This window comes from Enhydra lutris, unplaced genomic scaffold (assembly GCF_002288905.1).
Source record: "Enhydra lutris kenyoni isolate GAN:26980312 unplaced genomic scaffold, ASM228890v2 scaffoldscaffold10, whole genome shotgun sequence".
Taxonomy (NCBI): Eukaryota; Metazoa; Chordata; class Mammalia; order Carnivora; family Mustelidae; genus Enhydra; species Enhydra lutris.
The window spans coordinates 15152297-15171575 of record NW_019154094.1 but is presented as its reverse complement, the minus strand read 5'-3'; the positions used below and the strand labels follow the sequence as shown (position 1 = coordinate 15171575).

General features: G+C 36.4%; 1 protein-coding gene and 1 pseudogene across 8 annotated transcripts in view; one reads left to right on the top strand and one right to left on the bottom strand.

Annotated features, from left to right (window-relative positions):
* LOC111143859 (sarcolemma associated protein) overlaps positions 1 to 19279 on the bottom strand; it is a 141576-nt gene that overhangs the window by 99421 nt on the left and 22876 nt on the right. The gene's annotated exons all lie outside the window — the stretch shown is intronic.
* LOC111143903 lies at positions 4362 to 7647 on the top strand (annotated as a pseudogene).

Here is a 19279-nt window from a genome sequence, read left to right as displayed (position 1 = left end):
GGAAAGTGGTGTGTCCCCAAGGTTATGGGAATGATGTTTTCCAAGAATGTCTGAGAAATCAACTACGTCAAATAATGCTGAAAAGTCAAGTAAGAGAAAACAAAAATGAAAACAAAAACTGACCACTAGAAGAGCAACCGGAAGCCAGTGATGACCTTGACAATAACTATACGGAAGTAGCCGTGAATGAAAGCTTGGGTGGTTCCGTAGGTTAAGCGTCTCCGTCTCCGTAGGTTAAGTGCCTGACTCTTGAGTTCAGCTGAGGTCATGATCTCAGCGTTATGAGACTGAGCCCCACTGAGCTCCGTGCTGGGTGTGCAGCCTGCTTATGATTCTCTCTCTTCCTCTTCCTCTGCCCCTCCTCCCTCAACCTCTCTCTTTCCCTCTCTAAAAAAAAAAAAAAAAAGAAAAGAAAAGAAAAAAAAAGAAAGCTGACCAGAATGATTCAAGAGAAAATGAATGAGAGGAATAAGAAACCACACATATAGACAAGTCTTTTAAGAAGTTTTGCTGTAGGGGTGCCTGGGTAGCTCAGATGGTTAAGCTAAGCCCTGATCTCTGGGTCTTGGGATAGAGCCCCGTTCAGATTCCCGCCTCATTGGGGAGTCTGCTTCTCCCTCTCCCTCAACCTTCTGTTCATGCTCTCTCTCTCTCTCAAACGAGTAAAATCTTAAAAAAAAAAAAAAAAAAAGTTGTGCTCTAAAGGGAAGCAAAGAAATGAACATGCACAGCCAAGAAAACCATCAACAAAAAAGGCAACCTACTGAATGAGAGAAAATATTTGCAAATCATTTATCTAATAAGGGGTAAATATCCAAAATATATAAAGAACTCATCCAACACAAGACAAAAAAAAAAAAAAAGAAACAATCTGATTTAAAAAAGGGCAGAGGATCTCAACAGACATTTTTCCAAAGAAGACATATAGATGTCTAACAGGTGCATGAGAAGATGTTCAACATCACTAATCATCGGGGAAATATAAATCAAAACCACAATGAGGTATTACCTCATACCTGTTGAAATAACTATTATCAAAAAGACAAGAAATAAAGTGTTGGGGAGGATGCAGAGAAAACAGATCCCTGTGAACCACTGGTGGGAATGTGAATTGGTACAGCCACTACAGAAAATGGTATGGAAGTTCTTCAAAAAAACTAAAAAATAGAACTACCATATGATCCAGGAATTCCACTTCTGGGTGTTTACCTGAGGAAAATGAAAACATTAACTCAAAAGGATATATGTACACCCCATGTTCACTGTAGCATTATTTACAATAGCCAAGATATGGAGAAAACCTAAGTGTCCACTGATGGATGAATGGATAAAGAAAATGTCACACACACACACACACACACACACACACACACACCATGGAATATTATTCAGACATTAAAGAATGAAATTTTGCCAATGATGACAACATAGATTGATCTTTTTTTTTTTTAAAGATTTTATTTATTTATTTGACAGACAGAGATCACAAGTAGGCAGAGAGGCAGGCAGAGAGAGAGGAGGAAGCAGGCTCTCTGCTGAGCAGAGAGCCCGATGTGGGGCTCAATCCCAGGACCCTGAGATCATGACCTGAGCCGAAGGCAGAGGCTTTAACCCACTGAGCCACCCAGGCGCCCCAACATAGACTGATCTTGAGGGTATAATGCTAAGTGAAATAAATCAGAGAAAGACAAATACCACATGATCTCACATGTGGGATCTAAAAACAAAAAACAAGCTCATAAATAGAACAGACTGGTGGCTGCTAGAGGCAGGGATTGGGGCTCAGGAGAAATGGGTGAAGGGTGTCAAAACATACAAAATTCTGGTTATGAAATAAATATGTCACAGGAATGTAATGTACAGCATAATGACTATGGTTGTAATACTATATTGCATATGTGAATGTTGGTAGAAGAGTAGGTCGTAAGAGTTCTCATCAAAAGAAAAAAATTCTGTAACTATGTATGATGATGGATGTTAACTAGTCTTATTGTGGTGATCACTTCCCAACATATATAAATACAGACTCATCATGTTGCATACCTGAAACTAATATAATGTTGTATGTCAATTATACCTCAATTAAAAAAAACTTACCAAAAAAATGAGCAATAGGTAGAAGGGAAAGTGAAGAAATTTTTTCTTTAAATAAGAGCAAAACTGCAGTTTCATATACTAACAAGAATATCCAGTAGACAGGAAGGGTACCCTGAGGATTCAGAAGTGGCTTTCTAAAGAAGCTGTCCATCCTGAGTCATGAAGACGGAGTGAGTCAAGATGAGTAGAGAAGGGACTGAAACACAGTAAGCAAAGAGAAGAAGTAAGAAACATGGGTGGGGGCATGGGACGCTGTGGAGGGAGCCTGGCATGTGAAGCACAGGACTGAGGCTGGAGAGGTAAGCAGTCACCAAGCCTTTAAGACATATATAGCAGAACAAACTTTATTGTATAATGATAGGCAGCTTGCCACTATAGGGTTTAAAAAGGAAAGTACTGGGGCGCCTGGGTGGCTCAGTGGGTTAAAGCCTCTGCTTTCGGCTCAGGTCATGATCCCAGGGTCCTGGGATCAAGCCCCGCATTGGGCTCTCTGCTCAGCAGGGAGCCTGCTTCCTCCTCTCTCTCTCTCTGCCTGCTTCTCTGCCTACTTGTGAACTCTGTCAAATGAATAAATAAAATCTTAAAAAAAGGGGGGGGGGGCGCCTGGGTGGCTCAGTGGGTTAAGCCGCTGCCTTCGGCTCAGGTGATGATCTCAGGGTCCTGGGATCGAGTCCCGCATCGGGCTCTCTGCTCGGCGGGGAGCCTGCTTCCCTCTCTCTCTCTCTCTCTCTCTCTCTCTCTGCCTGCCTCTCTGTCTACTTGTGATCTCTCTCTGTCAAATAAATAAATAAAATCTTTAAAAAAAAAAAAAAGGAAAGTACTGAGATCAAACTGACATTGCACATGGGAAGAGGATGGCTTGAGGGGTACAAGACTGGAGGCAGGAAGCCCAGTTATGAGGCTACCAAATAAAGAAATAACAAGGTTCTAAACTAGGGCAGCATTAGTAGTATAAGGGGTTTAGTGATAGATCCTATGGGCTCAGTGTTCAAGGTAGCAGTTTCTAGTGTGGGTTACTGGGCAGATGATAATACCATTATCTATATTTGGAAATATTTGAGGTGGGGGGTGAGTGAATGATTCATTTCAGTTTGGGGTCTACTGCTTTTGGAGTCTCTGTAAGACATCCAAGTGAGTAAATGTAAGCAGGCAGAAGAGAGAAAACTCGGACCTTCGGGCTCAAGATATTTGAAAGGTATCAGCATTTGAGTGGTTACTAAAATTACAGTGATGTATGAGATGATCCAAAAGTAACAATTACAGGGAAAAGAATGACTGAACTTTTAGGGACACAAGCATTTATGGAAAAATTAGTGAAGTTAATGCTTGAAGGAATATCAGATAGGAGAGTCAGAAAAGTACAAGAAAAATCAGGGAAAGAAACATCCAAGAGACCAGGGAAATATACCTCTCCCATTGCAACAAGAGACGCTGTAAGCGACCTAAATAAGCTGGCAGAAATCAGAGATCAAGAAGTCAAATCACATAACGGTCTGAACTTTTTGATCCTGTTGCATTAATTTTTCAAAAATTAATAGAACCTACAGGGCCCTCTCTTTCTGAGATTCTTAAGCAGTCAAGCCAATTTGAATGGAAATGCCTAAAGAGACTAAACACAGCTACACCACTACCTACAGGAAAAGACTATTTCCAGTTGTAGTGGAAGAGTGTTTATGGTTGTTCTATATACAGAAAATTGGTAATATATTTCTTAATAAACCAAAATCACTGTCAAGCATAATAAAACAATTAAGAATTTTTGTTTTGCTTTTTATCATTCCTAACTTCTTGACTGTTACATATTTTACTTATGACTTCACATAAATTCAACTAACAATATAAAAATCTTATAACTTTATATAACATGGAAAAGTATAAGCACAGATGATGGGAAACCTATAATGTTAGTAATTAGGGAAAAATATTATCACTGCAATAAAAACATCAGAAATGGAAAGAATTTTTGATGTTGGAAGAAAAAAAAAGTAACTTAAAAGACGCAGGGGGAAAATAAATAGAGCAAGGAGCAATTTCCATTTCTTGATTTTATCACTTTTAGGGAGACGATTTGTCAAACTAAAAAATCACTTATTGTTGGATAAGTAATCACTTATTGTTGGATACTATAGTGTACTAACTGGGAGTGACACAAGTGTTTGGTCCCACCCATACAGAAGAACTCCACAGGAACTAAAAAAAAAAAAAAAAAAAAAAAATCAACAGAAGTACATTTGCATATGAGTGCCTAAAGCAAAATCGGTAAAATGCAGAAAGAACGTGACAGATTTACTATTAACGGTAAAGTTTATAGCATTTTTCTCTTGGAGTGCGGTGGAGAACTCCCAAGGTGTGAGTCATTGGATTAAAGAACAACTGGATCCAGGATTTAGCCAAAGCTGTAAAAGCAGGATTCAGATACAGCAAACATGCGCTCTCTGGGCCAGAAAGAAAAAAAGCTGCATTGGGTTAGTGCCTCCAGAGTTGGAATGAGTCACAGACACCGAGTGGAGAGGAAAGCACAACCGGACTCAACTTCAGCACATGGGGAACTCCACAGCTGTTTTTTTATCTTTTGATTTATTCCCTCTCTTAGTAATTTACTATTAAAAACTTTTAATTACATTCAAGGAAGCTAAAATGAAAATTACCTCAGAATCCTAATATTCCAAAGATAGAGACAGACAGGCTTGCCACGGTGCTTTGCATGTGAACTAGATCAACATACAAAGCAGCATCACTACCATACCCTTTCTAGCACTATCAATTTTGCTAACAATATAATCTATTTGTAAAATATTTATTTCTGTGATCACTAGCAAGAACGAATGTTTATTTGCTAAGTATATTTATCTTGACTGAAAGAACTGCTTGTTTTGTTGGTCTGTTTATCTACAATAGTCTTGATGGCCTTCTTTTATATTAAAAAGGGCATTTTATGTGTGACATATTCTCATTTTTCTCTCATAATGAATGTAAATGATGCTCCATTTCCATTTTTCTCATTTTTCATGGAACCAAAGTTTTCAATGTTTATTTAGATGCCCATTGATTTTATTTGCCTTCACTTGGCTTTAGGTTCTGGTAGTTGCTCATCTACCAAAAAATCCTGAAGTGGTTTCCATTATTACATAGTCATACTACAGGTCTTGAACTTTTCACTTACCTATGCCAATCATTCCACTTTAATTCCTTAATATCATGTAACTGTGTTTCTTCTCAAATCTAGTGCTACTATCAAAAAAAATTTTCTGTGGCAGAGTAATGATGTGAAATTTAATGGGTTCTTAGGGCACTACCCAAGAAAAGTGAAAGACACAGAAACCTATACAAATGTTCCTAGTAGCACTGTTTATAATAACCAAAAGTTGGAAACAAACCAAATGCCTATCAATTACTGAATATATAAGATGTACCAGCAATAAAAATAAAATGAACTACTAATATATTCTACAACACAGATGTAGCTCAAAAACACAATGCTAAGTGAAAGAAGCCATGCACAAAGGACTGCATATGATTTTGTTTATTTGATATTTCTAGAATATGCAAATTTACAGAGATAGAAAGCATATCAGTGGTTGCCTAAAGCTGGGTGTAGGACCAAAGACTGAAAGCAAATAGGCCAAAGAGAAATTTTTAGGTGATGAAAATGTTTCACAGCTAGATTATGGTGATGGTTGCAAAACTACAGATTTACTAAAAATCTTTAACTTAAGGTAGACTTAACTTACATTTAAAATGGCAGAATTTTATGGAGTGTAAACCATACTTTAATAAGACTGTTTTTGAAAAGCCAATGAACAAAGGAAGGATAAGAAGAATAAATATACATATACACATATTCAATAACCCTGAAATATAAAAATTTAAGGGATTCAATCTGTTACTGATAAAAATAACAGGAAGTATCTTAATAAATATTCGGTGCCTCCAAGAGTGACATAAGAGAAACATTTCAACAAGTTGATCATGGGAGTATTAATTGGCACAACCTGTCTGGAAAATAGTTTGGCAAAGTATATCAAGGGAGCTCTTAAAATGTGCCTTTCTTTCTTTCTTTTTTTTTTTTTAAGATTTCATTTATTTATTTGAGAGAAAGAGAGGGAGAGAGAGAGCAAGCACATGAGCAGGGGGAGGGGCAGAGGGAGAGGGAGAAGCGACACGGGGCTCAATCCCTGGGCCCCAGAATCATGACCCAAGCCGAAGGCAGATGCTTAGCCAACTAGCCACCAAGGAGCCCCTTAAAATCTGCCTTGTGATTTACTTCTAAAAATTCAGTCTAAAGAAGAAAGATGAATAAAGATCTAAGTGTAAAAGATATTCAGCAAAGCAAAAATTATAATACTTTCAAAAAATGGAAACTATGTAGTTACATAGTTATTCACCAGTGGAAGAATGGTTAAGAAAGTTACAGCCCATTCACAAATATTATATACCCTTAAAAAATTTTTTGTGGGCCTATGGTCCAGAATAGAGAAGGACATCATCACCAACAGCTACCACCACAGCCTGCACTCAAGAGGAAGATACTCACCATTTCCTGCCAGTCACAGCTAGCAGTGCTTACAAGTGGCATATCCTGTTACTTTGAAAATGATGCTACATTTGAAATCAAGAAATGTGATCTTCATGGGTTAAAAGAGGTCCCTATCACAGGTGTTCAGTGTTCAGCAGGGAAGAGGGAGTCAGATAATATAGGATGATACAGACTATTCACCAAGAGCATTAACAGAACATTATTCCTGGTTTTTGTCACTTGTGAAATGTTAGGAAGGTGGGGAACTTGAGATTGGATAAATATCATGGACCATCTCATCTCACTTTTACTGGGCTCACTGCTTCAACTTTACTTGTGGACCTTCTGTCCCAGAAATCTGTACAGTTTATAGTACAAAGAGAAGGTTGTACTGAAGAAAAAGAAGGATCGATGCACATATACACTAAGAACTGCTCCTGGGGCAATGGCATCGTCAGAGATCTGGTTCCCTGGGTGCTGGTATTGGTCTAGTCTATAAACACAATGGGAAAGAGGAGTTCTACTTGACTTTATATTTGAAAATTACGATATGGCAGTTTGTGGAAATCACTGTTTATTTTCATCCGTAAGAATAACTGCTATGGAATGGGAGCATCTGCTGAGAGAGCAGCAGCCAGCACTGACTACTACAAGAGAGACAATTTTATTCCTGGGCTAAGAGCAGATGGAATGTATGTTTTATGTGTCCAGGAAGCAACAAAGATTGCAGCTGCTTATTATAGATCTGTAAAGGGGGACATGCTGACGGAGCTGCAGACTCACCAATATCAAAGGACACAGTATGAGTGATCCTGGAGTCAGTTATCATACACAAGAAGAAATTCAAGAAGAGTGACCTCATTACGCTTCTCAAAGATAGAATAGTAGACACCAATACTGTCAGTGTAGAAGAATTAAAGGAAACTGATGTTGAGGTGGGTAAAGAAATTGAAAATACAGTCTAGTTTGCAACAGTTGATTATGAACAAACTTTAAAAGAATCAAAACATCATACTTACAGCAACAATCCACCTTTTAAATATTTATTAATTTATTTTTTATTTGTGAGAGAGAGAGAGAGAGAGAATGCACACACAAGCACACAAGCTGGGGAGGGTCAAACAGAAAGGGAGAGAGAGATTCTCAAGCAGACACCACACTGAGTGTGGAGCCTGACTTGGGGCTCAATCCCACAACCCTGAGATCATGATCTGAGCCAAAACCAAGAGTCTGATGCTTAAGTGACTGAGCCACCCAGGTGCCCCAATAATCCACCTTTTAAAGTTTATGGTGCAAGGGGTGCCTGGGTAGCTCAGTTGGTTAAGCATCTGCCTTTGGCTCAGGTCATGATCCCAGGGTCCTGGGATCGAGTCCCACATCGGACTCCCTGATCAGCAGGGAATCTGCCTCTCCCTCTCCATCTGCTTCTCCCTGCCCTGCTCATGCTTGCTCTCTATCTCTCTCTCTCAAATACGTAAATAAAAATCTAAAAAAAAAAAAAAAAAAGGTTTATGGTGCAAATCAGTGAATCAAGTTTAAGGGGATCATTTAAAGGAAGACTGTAAAGGAAGACTATAAAAATATCATTATGCCTTCATTGGAACATTCATGGTCTAACTTTAAGAAATTTGTGGTCTCAACTTTAAAGAAATAAACCCCATAAAACAAACAAAAATTTTATGAATATACCATGCGATAAAATTAGGATTAAAATTTTGGGGGGAAATGTAATGGTTCCAAAGGTCCAGTGATGCAGTGAAAAGTACAACTTCTTTCCTATGTCCCACAGATGTTACCAGTCCCTTCTATATGAAAAAAATGGATTTTTTTTTAACTGAAACAAATCAACAAACACAAAAACATAGCTCAAAATGTTTAAAGGAAAAGTTCACAAGTTCTTGCACTCAGGAAGAGAAATATGGAGGGAGAAATATAAATACTATGTAATAATAAGAACCAAGCAGCAGAAGTTATAAAAGTATACACGTGAGGAATTTGAAGGGATTCAATTAAATCTCAGGGAAGACAGAATAAGATACTTGACATGTAGGGTGGGAACTGTCTCATATCTGGGCTTAGACAAAGAACTCATCTTAAAATAAAATCCAATCCCTAAGGCAAAAAGAACTCTCCCCTCTTCCGTTAGTGAGTCACAAAGCTGTCTTGAGCTGATTTTGTCTATCAAGACACAGCACTTTTCTCCTGCTATGGGAATTAGCTAGGTATGTTTTATAAATAAAAGTTATTATAATTAGAGGAAAATATCCTCTAATACCTGTTTTAAGTAACAAACGATATCCCTTAACTGTGGAAGTCAAACTCTTGCCTTTCGCTTCTTGGCAATATTACTCAACTAATTTGTTCTCTAACACTGAAATAATGACTTCTATAAGTGGACTGTCTACCATAGCTACAACCCTGCAGAGAAGGGGAGAGTTTCTAAAGATCCAAGAAAAAATGTATCAAAATACAACTTTCATTCTTATCCCCAGTACGGAAAAAATGTGATCATCTTCATCATGACTGCCATTATAAACTGAGGTACCATAAAGTGACTTGCTCACAGACAAAAATTTCCAAAGCAATGGACTAGCTGAGTCACAATTCAACTCAAGACTTAATTAAGTATCTTATATAGTCAGTGAAAGAAAATGATATAATATTATGAAAGTCATCTATTTCTGTAGTCTGTTCAGAGTTTCAAAATGAATTAACATGGTTGCTGACTCTGAAAGTGATTTTTACATACTTGGATTTATCTCTTAAAGCATTTGGATACATTCTTTTTCTGGGATTAAATTAAGTAACATCTATGCATCAATCCAGTCACACTATAGGTCATACTCTAACAATTTCCAGCTAACTTTATGTTGTAATGTTAGCTTTTCCTAGAATGGACTAGTCAACTGGACTATAACATTCCCTTGGGCTTTATACCATTTCCTAAGTTTAAAATTGAAACACCAGTTGAAGAAACATAGGTACAACTTAACAGCCTATATAACTTAATTACAAATACATTAAGCTACATACATTAGCTTCAGAACAAAAAGAGTTAGAAAAAACTCTGTAAAACCAAATGAGATTTTTACTGCTGAAAAGGTCTACAAAATACTCTCAATGATGAGATAACTTAGGGCCCCAAAGAAGCTTCCTGTAATAAGACACAAGGCAATTAAGCAAAGCTGGGGGTAAGGGAACAGGGACTTTAAAATATTCAATTTCACAAATCAATAGTCTCCACCATCTCAAAAATATCTAAATAAAAAATTAGCAAAATCTCCAAATGATAGACAAATTTAAGAATCACTCACTTGACTAACAATATTATTGGAAATAAATGAATGCATTAGAAAGAATCTTATATACCAGTAAAAACAGTTAACATTTATTGAGTCCTTACTGTGTCTCAGACTCTATATTATTAAGTCTTTTACATGTATTATTAATTAATTCTCACAATCCCCCATGAGATATTACTATTACTCCCACTTTATAAACAAGAAATGTGAGGCACAGAGAGGTTAAATTACTGGCCAGAAGTCACCAAATGAACAGGAAGAAGAAGCAGGACATGAGACCACACAGTGATCTCAACTGTAGTCCCTAACTCTCCTCTCTCACCTCCCAGCTTTTAACCACTCTGCACACTCCCTTTTTAATTTTAACCCAACTCCTCATTTTGCAGATGAGGAAATTGTGTCCCCCAAGGAAGAGAGAAAATTCATTCCAAGGCTCAAAGCTTTTTTTTTTTTTTAAAGTCATCTGCCTACCCAAAGTGTGGCTCGAACTCACAACCCCAAATCAAGAGTCACATGCTCTACCAACTGAGCCAGCCAGGTGCCCCAAGGCTTGAAACTATTTAATAGCAATACTAGTACGAGGACTCAGGTTTCCTATTTACATTATGCTTTCCTATTTCACACTGGGCTTTTCCTATTTCTGTCATTTTTCCCATTTTACAATGGGCTTTCTCCTATATTTGGTCTTTTTAAAAAATAATTTGTTCTTCTGAATATAAAGTACTTATGTTGAAGGTAGGAGAGTTCAATAAAGGATGGAGGAAAATTAAATTCACTCCTCCCAAGTTCCAAAAATAACCACTACAACAGTTTAACATATTTCTTTATATACAATGTAAGACCAATACTCTGCCTCCCTGGCTCATATTTTCAAAGAAGTTTAGAGATATACTTTATATACAGTTGTATATGTAACTGACTTTTTCACTTACATCATTATTTTTCATGGCATTAAATATTTTTTGAAAATATGACTAAATACCAAATGACATTTCATAAATTTCATTAATTTAGACTATATATGGTAAATTCCTGCAATTAATTTCTGTGATGAAACTGTTACACCTACATCTTTATGCAACATCTCTGATAATGTTCTTAGATTAAGTCCCTAGAAATGACACTACTGAAGTTTAAAGGGTATGACAATATCTAACATGTACGTGGTTAACACTATTGCCAAATTCACTAAGCCCTTTGCAGATATTTGCTTGTTTAATCCTTGCAAAAGCAAGAGAGAGCAAGAGGCCCAGTAAGGGAGGGAATGAATGTCCAGAGAGAACAAGTGACTTGCCCAAGATCATGCAGCTAGAAAGTGACAGCCAGGATTCACACCCAGGTAGTCAGGTTCCAGGACCCAAACTCTTAATTACTATGCTGGCCTATTTTAATTCTACTCTTTTTCAACATAATGAAGTATCCTAGAAGTTTACTACAAATGTACAAAAACCCTCTGAGAAACCTGTAGTTCTAGGTAAGCATCCCAGGAGATGCTAAAATCTGAAACCCACTATCCTTATCTAGACATTTTATTCTATTCTATTGTATTCTATTTTTTTAAAGATTATTTATTTATTTATTTGACACAGAGAGAGCGAGATCACAAGCAGGCAGAGAAGCAGGCAGAGAGACGGGGAAGCAGGCTCCCTGCCAAGCAGAGAGCCCAACACGGGGCTCGATCCCAGGACCCTGAGACCATGACCCGAACCGAAGGCAGAGGCTTAACCCACTGAGCCATCCAGGTGCCCCATATTCTATTCTATTTTAAAGTAGGCTCCATGCCCAGCGTGGAGCCCAACATGGGGCTTGAATTCATGATGCTGAGATCAAGACCTGAGCTGAGATCAAGAATTAAACACTTAACCAAGTGAGCCACCCAGGAGCCCCTGATCTAAAAATTTTAAAAGAGACTATTTAATAAACCCTTCTCATAAAACCTGATTCAACTAATCAGGTTTTATGATCAGTTGTTTTACTGATGTTCTGACTATGGATAAAAGAGCCAAGTAAGAGAGTACTTAAAAATGATTAAAATAATCATGACCTTGGATTAGGCAATAGCATCTTAGATATGACATCAAAAGCACAAATGACAATATAAATGAAGAATTTTAAGAATTTTAAGATTAAAAATTACTCCAAATATAAAAATAAGTTAAGTTGAACTTCATCAAAATTAAAAACTTCTGTGCTATAAAAGACACCGTGAGAACAAATATTACATCATTCCACTTACATGAGGCACCTAGAATAGGCAAAGTTCATAGAGCTATAAAGTAGAAACAGCAATTATCAGGGGCTGGGAGAGATGAAGAAGGGGAGATATTATTTAATAGGTACAGAGTTTCTATTTGGGATGACGGAAAAATTCTGGAAATGAATAAAGGTGATGGTTGCACAACATCGTGAATGTATTTAATTCCACTGAATTCTGAATTGTACACTTAAAATGCTAAAAAAAAAAATAGTAAATTTTATGTAATATATATTTTACTGTAATAACAAAAAAGGGCACCGGCTAAACAATCTATAGAATGGGAAAAATATTTGCAAATCGCTCAACTAATAAGGGAATTATATCTAGAATATACAACTCAGCAATAAAAAGGTAAATAACCTAATTTTTTAAGTGGGAAAGGATATGAACATTTCTCCAAAAAAAAAAAAAAAAAGTAATACATGAAAAGATGTGCACAACATCATTAGTATTAGGGATATGCAAATCAAAATCACAGTGAGCTATCAATTCACACTAGATGGCTATAATAAAAAAGACCATAAAAATTGTTGACCAAGTAGAGAAACTGAACCTTCATACACTGCTGATGGAAATGTAAAACAGTGCAGCTGCTTTGGAAAACAGTTTGGTGATTTCTTAAAACATTAAATATTGGAGTTACAATATGACCCAGCAATTCTATTCCTAGATATATAACCAAGAGAACTAAAAACATATGTCCACACAAAACCTTGTACATAAAAGTTCACAGTGGTATTACTCATAATAACCAAAAAATAGGAACAACCCAAATGTCCATCAACTGAGTATGTAGTAAATGTGATAAATGAAATGTGGTATGTCCCTACAATGGAATATTATTTGACACAAAAGGTACAGAGTATGGATACATACTACGACATGGATGAACCCTGAAAACACTATGCTGAAAGAAGCCAGATACACAAGTCCACATTATATGATTCCATTTACGTGAAGTATGTCCCAGATAGGCAAATTCATAGAGGCAGAAAGTAGATTAATGGTTGCCATTGGCTGGGAGAGGAGGAAATGAAGAGTGATTGCTAAATGGGTACAGAGTTTCTTTGGAGGGCAACAAAAATGTTCTGGAAATAAATAGTGGTAACAGCTATACACTATAAACCACTAAAGTGTACACTTTAAAAAATTAAAATTAAAAATATGGTTACAGAATTCATGATAAATAAATTTTGAAATTAAGTTCTTAGAAGTGGACTTTTAAGACTATAAATATTTGAATTTTGAGAGAATTGGTAGGGAAATTGAAAGAATAAAGACAAAATCTGTATGGAAACCACAGACAACAGAAATAAAGATAGAAATATAAAAACTATAAAAAAATAAGAACTAGAAAAGTACAAAGTCATGCAAACAAAAGTTATAAAAGTTCTATTAAAAATAAAATTGAGGGAGGTGCCTGGGTGGCACAATCATTAAGTGTCTGACTCTTAGTTTTGGCTCAGGTCGTATCTCAGGGTCCTGAGATCGAGCCTTGAGTCGGGATCCACACTTAGCATTGAGATTCTCTTTCCCTCTCCCTTTGCCCCTCCCACTCTCTCTCAAATAAATAAATCTTTTTTAAAAAAATCACACTGAGTTGGGACGCCTGGGTGGCTCAGTTGGTTGGACGACTGCCTTCGGCTCGGGTCGTGATCCCGGGGTCCCAGGATCGAGTCCCGCATCGGGCTCCCAGCTCCATGGGGAGTCTGCTTCTCCCTCTGACCTTCTCCTCGCTCATGCTCTCTCTCACTGCCTCTCTCTCAAATAAATAAATAAAATCTTTAAAAATAAATAAATAAAAATAAAAATAATAAAAATAAAAATAAAAAAATCACACTGAGGAAAATGGAAAAGTGAGTTTCAGAGTAGAAAGAAAATAAAACAAAACAAAAAAATAACCACCAAAACAAAATCATTCAATGACTCATCTAAGCAATTCCCTGATGACTTTCAAAAATAATAAGGTTGGGGCGCCTGGGTGGCTCAGTGGATTAAAGCCTCTGCCTTTCGGCTCAGGTCATGATCTCAGGGTCCCAGGATCGAGCCCCGCATCGGGCTCTCAGCTCCGCAGGGAGCCTGCTTCCCCCTCTCTCTCTGCCTGCCTCTCTGCCTACTTGTGATCTGTCAAATAAATAAATAAATAAAATCTTAAAAAAAAATAATAAGGTTTACCTGGTAGTACAGAGGAGGTCAAGAAGATACATATATGATATAAATTTATAAAATTAAAGGATATATGTACAGATTTCACCAAATGCAGAGCACTAGTAGTTGAAGACAAAATTCAAATTAAACCAGAATACTCTGGGGCCATATGATAACATTGCTCTCACACAGCAAATTTACAGGACAAGATGAACTGAACTATATTGAATTCCCTGTCAATAAGCCACATGCACTCCCATTTGTCTTAAATAAACTGAGTTTATAATGAAAGATGGATGATGGTATCTGCATGCTAGAATGTCTGTTCCATGGAGACAGGGCCTTTATTTTGTTTAGAATAGTGCTCAGCACATAGGAAGTTCTCAATAATGATGGCTGAATGAATCAACAGGACTTTGAAATCTGTAGAATACTATGCATATTGTTTTAGGAATTCACATCTAGATTAGGGAATTCTACACATCTAGAAATGGAATTGTAATGGATGAAAAGCCAGAGATATATGAGATGTAAAACTAGAGTTTCAGGGAAGGAAAGAATTTCTCATTAAGTATCATAATGGAGGCAGATAGAAGTCTATATAACTTGGTTGTTGTTGTTAAATGTTTGGTTTTTGTCATTGTTAAATGTTTAAACAGTCATAAATTTCCTTTATTTTTTACATCATCAGTATGATGGAAAATATACATGGCTCCATAGACTTCTAAAGAATTAACTATTTAAATGGTAAAAAAAAAAAAAGACACTTAGAATTCATCACAGTCAAGTTAAAGAAACACATGATACAGAAAATAAAACCCTCTAAAGACAAAAGATACGATTTAAGTAAAATCAAACACAAAAAAATCAGTATCTACAAGATCTAAGAAAAAAATATAAACCCTAACTGTTAAAACCTATTCAATACTAGCTAAACCTAGATCATTGAGCAGAGAAGACAAAGCTCCCCACCTTAAAAGAATTCAAGATAATAGACAAGAAAAAAACTACAACAATAAAGTCCTAAGAGATGAGGACAATTTCTAACAACGACCAATTCAGCTATTTTACTTACAAGTTTACATGGAGAATAAAATAAGCCACATTCTATTGTAAAGCATTAATGTCTTATAGCAAGTTTCTAGGTTTGTCAAATAAATACTAAAATCAATACCCACAAAAAGTATTTTGTATAAAAATATCACTAGCAAGTTGCATTTAAATATTTAATACAATTATAACAAACTTCGTTTCTTAAAGTACTCCACGGTTAAAATTACAAATGTCACTAGTTTACTTTGCTTTTCTTTTTAAAACAAGATACCTGCAGGCAACAGATGTGCAATTAAAGCTGTAGTTCATGTTCAAACAATTCCCTCTGAACACACAAAAAGATAATCCACTAAAAAGTCCTGTTATACTTCTTACATTTGAATACTACTTTGGATTTACCTCAATTAAGTACTTTTATTTACAATCTAAAGTATCAAGCAAAATTTGAGATGAAATGTCTCTATAGAGTTTCAACTCTCAAGTTTAATAAAGAATGAAAATTGGTTCAAGTATGAGATAGCTCCATTACCAACTAAAATTACAATTTGGGGGTACTTAATCTGAGTAAATTTAAATGCTATGCCAAAAAACTTAAGCAGTTTTTGGAGTTTCCTATTGATACAGGAGTTCATTTCATGGTTCTTTGAAAATATTGAAATGAAATTTTAAATAGCCATAACTTGGGAAATCAGTCATACCTTGACTTTTATTTCGCTCTCAAACTGTTTTTCAAGACACTGAGAAATTTTATCTTACTAGCAGAGCCAAGTTTACAACAAGGAAGTGACAGTGCAGATTCTGGATTTTGACATACATACTCTACAAGAGAAAACATTGTGCAAGTAAAAGAGTACTAAGGTTTAGAACTGCAACACATGCTAAATAAAATGGTAATTTTTTTTTTTTTTTAAAGTAAGACTGCTGCTATATACTTGCACTGGCCCAAAACTCACAAAAAAAGCCATTCTTCCAAAGTCGTTTTTCCTATCTCCCCACTCAAAATAATTTTTTCCACCCTAGAACTCTTATAAAATGTATTAAAATATATCTTAGTACATCTTTATAATCTTTACATTCATGGATAAAACTCTCTGAAACTGAAAATATTTCATTTGACCCCTCTGCTCCAGAGTAACTTAATTATGTTTTTCTATTAAATTTAGAGTGAATTTTAAATATTTCTCCTGTATTCAAAATTAGCTACTTAATTTCTAACTACCTAGTTTATAAAAACATTTCCACATACATGATCTCATTTTATATAGCATAAATTCAGAGCAATTATTAGTCTTACATGTTTAATTAATAATTGCTTGATATCTTCATTTTTACTGAATGTTAAAACTACGTTTTTAGTTACATATTGGGACACCTGGGTAGCTCTGTTGGTTAAACAATCAACTCTTGATTTCAGCTCACGTCATGATTTTCACACTGGGCATGGAGCCTGCTTAAGATTCCCTCTCTCTCTCTCTTTGCCCCTCCTTGCCCTCCCTGGTCTCCCTCTCTCTCAAAAAAAATTAAAAAAATAAAAGTTCTTTCTCTCTCTCTCTCCTTCTCTCTCTCCCACACACGCATGTCACACTAGCTCTCTCTCTCTCAAAAACTAAAAAATAAAAGTCACATATTCAGCACATACCACAAAAACAAGAATGCAAAATTTAAAAACTATTATAAAATTATATGAATAGAAAATAAGTGACCAGGGGCATCTGGGTGGCTCAGCCAGTTGAGTGTACAACTCTTGGTTTTGGCTCAGGTCATGATCTTAGGTTTATAAGATCAAGCCCCACGTCAGACTCCACACTCAGTGGGGAGTCTGCTTCAGATTCTCTCCCTCTCCCTCTGCCCCTTTCTCTGCACATGTGCACTCTCTCTAAATAAATAAATAATTAAAAAAAGAAAAAAGAACTGACCAAAGCAACATAAAATTAGGTAATAGAATTTGAAAATTCCTAAAATATATATCTCACAGCAAAAATATCCAAATTTCATCAATGTTCCATTTTTTATTTTTATTTTTTTAAACAGACTTTTTTTTTAAGATTTTATTTATTTATTTGTCAGAGAGAGAGTACACACAAGCAGGCAGAGTGGAAGGCAGAGGCAGCGAGAGAAGCAGGCTCGCTGCTGAGCAAGGAGCCCGATGTGGGACTCGATCCCAGGACTCTGGGATCATGACCTGAGCTGAAGGCAGCGGCTTAATCAACTGAGCCACCCAGGCGTCCCCAGTGTTCCATTTTTTAAAATCTTGGTTTATAAGTTCCTATAACTGTTCTTTAATAGTTAAGTGTTCATCAGGGTAGATACAAAAACATTTAACCCTTTTGTTAAATATTATAGGTTTTATGCTAAAAAAATTTTTTTTTTGGTTTTATGCTAAAAATTTAATTTTGGCCAAATATAAAGTAACTATCAATCATCCCCAGATTAAGCAGTCCTCAAAGAGTCTCTCATTTATATACTTTGGACACAGTAAGAGCTGGATATATATCCAGCTACACACACACACACACACTTTGCAGAAAAAGACTTTTTTTGTACCAAGAGAAATGGAAAGATAAATTCCTAGCTTTAAAAATTCAGAATATCAAAAAAGTAGAGAATATCATCTATGCTACTGAATTTCTAATGTGTGGAATTATAACATTTAACATTCTGATACATTTTTGACATCTGTGATTCATGTTCCTTTTGCACAAATTCTATTTAACTCGATAAGATCTCAACTTACATTTAAGTCTATTGAAAAATCATCTGGATAGGGAATGCCTAACCTATAAGGCTTTTCTTATACCACATCACCTGCCCCACCCAAGTAGGAAACCAACATAGTCTCCATGGAATTAGCAACAACTAAAACTGCAGGGAAAAAAATTATCATCACAGAAGTATACATATACTTCTAGAAATGCTCTTACTACCCTCTGCATCCACTTATTCAAGCACTTTCAGAGCCGTAACGCTCACAAATTTACAGCCCTTTACCCATTTCTAGTAAGCTTCCATACTCACTATTCTGGTGAATAGCCCAATTTTGACTACTTTGACTTCTTATAAAGTAACATTTGAGTGCTGTTAACAATAATCTTCTCAAAAACTCTCCCCTGGGGGCGCCTGGGTGGCTCAGTGGGTTAAGCCGCTGCCTTCGGCTCAGGTCATGATCTCAGGGTCCTGGGATCGAGCCCCATATCGGTCTCTCTGCTCAGCAGGGAGCCTGCTTCCTCCTCTCTCTCTGCCTGCCTCTCTGCCTGCTTGTGATCTCTCTCTGTCAAATAAATAAATAAAATCTTAAAAAAAAAAAAAAACACAAACAAACAAACAAAAAAAACTCTCCCCTGCCTTGTTCCTCACAAATCCAGTCTTTCCTGATCTCCCTACTTCTCTGGCTGTTCTTCCAACTCTGTTTTCTTTTTCCTCTACCAGCTGTTCAAATGTTGATCATCCCCAGGGTTCTTTTCTAGACTCTCCTGTTCTAGAAATGTACATACCTCCCGGGGAGTATATTTCCTACAGCCTTGACTACTTCAGTTGATGACTCCCAATCTGTCTCCCTCCATGCATATTATTTTTTTTTTTTTTGCATTCCAGTCTGTTTCCAACTGTTGTTTCTACTAAATCACTCTACCAGGTCTCCTTCACTCTAGGTACAGTTCCAATGTCTTCCACGTTATCACGGATACTGGTCCTCTAAAACAAAAGATCTAACCATGGTGATTCTTTTAAAAAAATCATTTGGAACTCCTCAACACCAGTTCTAAAGTAAAAAGCAGTATGACATTAAAATCCTTCATGATTTGGGGCACCTGGGTGGCTCAGTTAAGCATCTGACTCTTGGTTTCAGCTCAGGTCATGATCTCGGGGTTGTTTATTTAAGGTGACAGGGGAATGTTTAATCACTTTAGA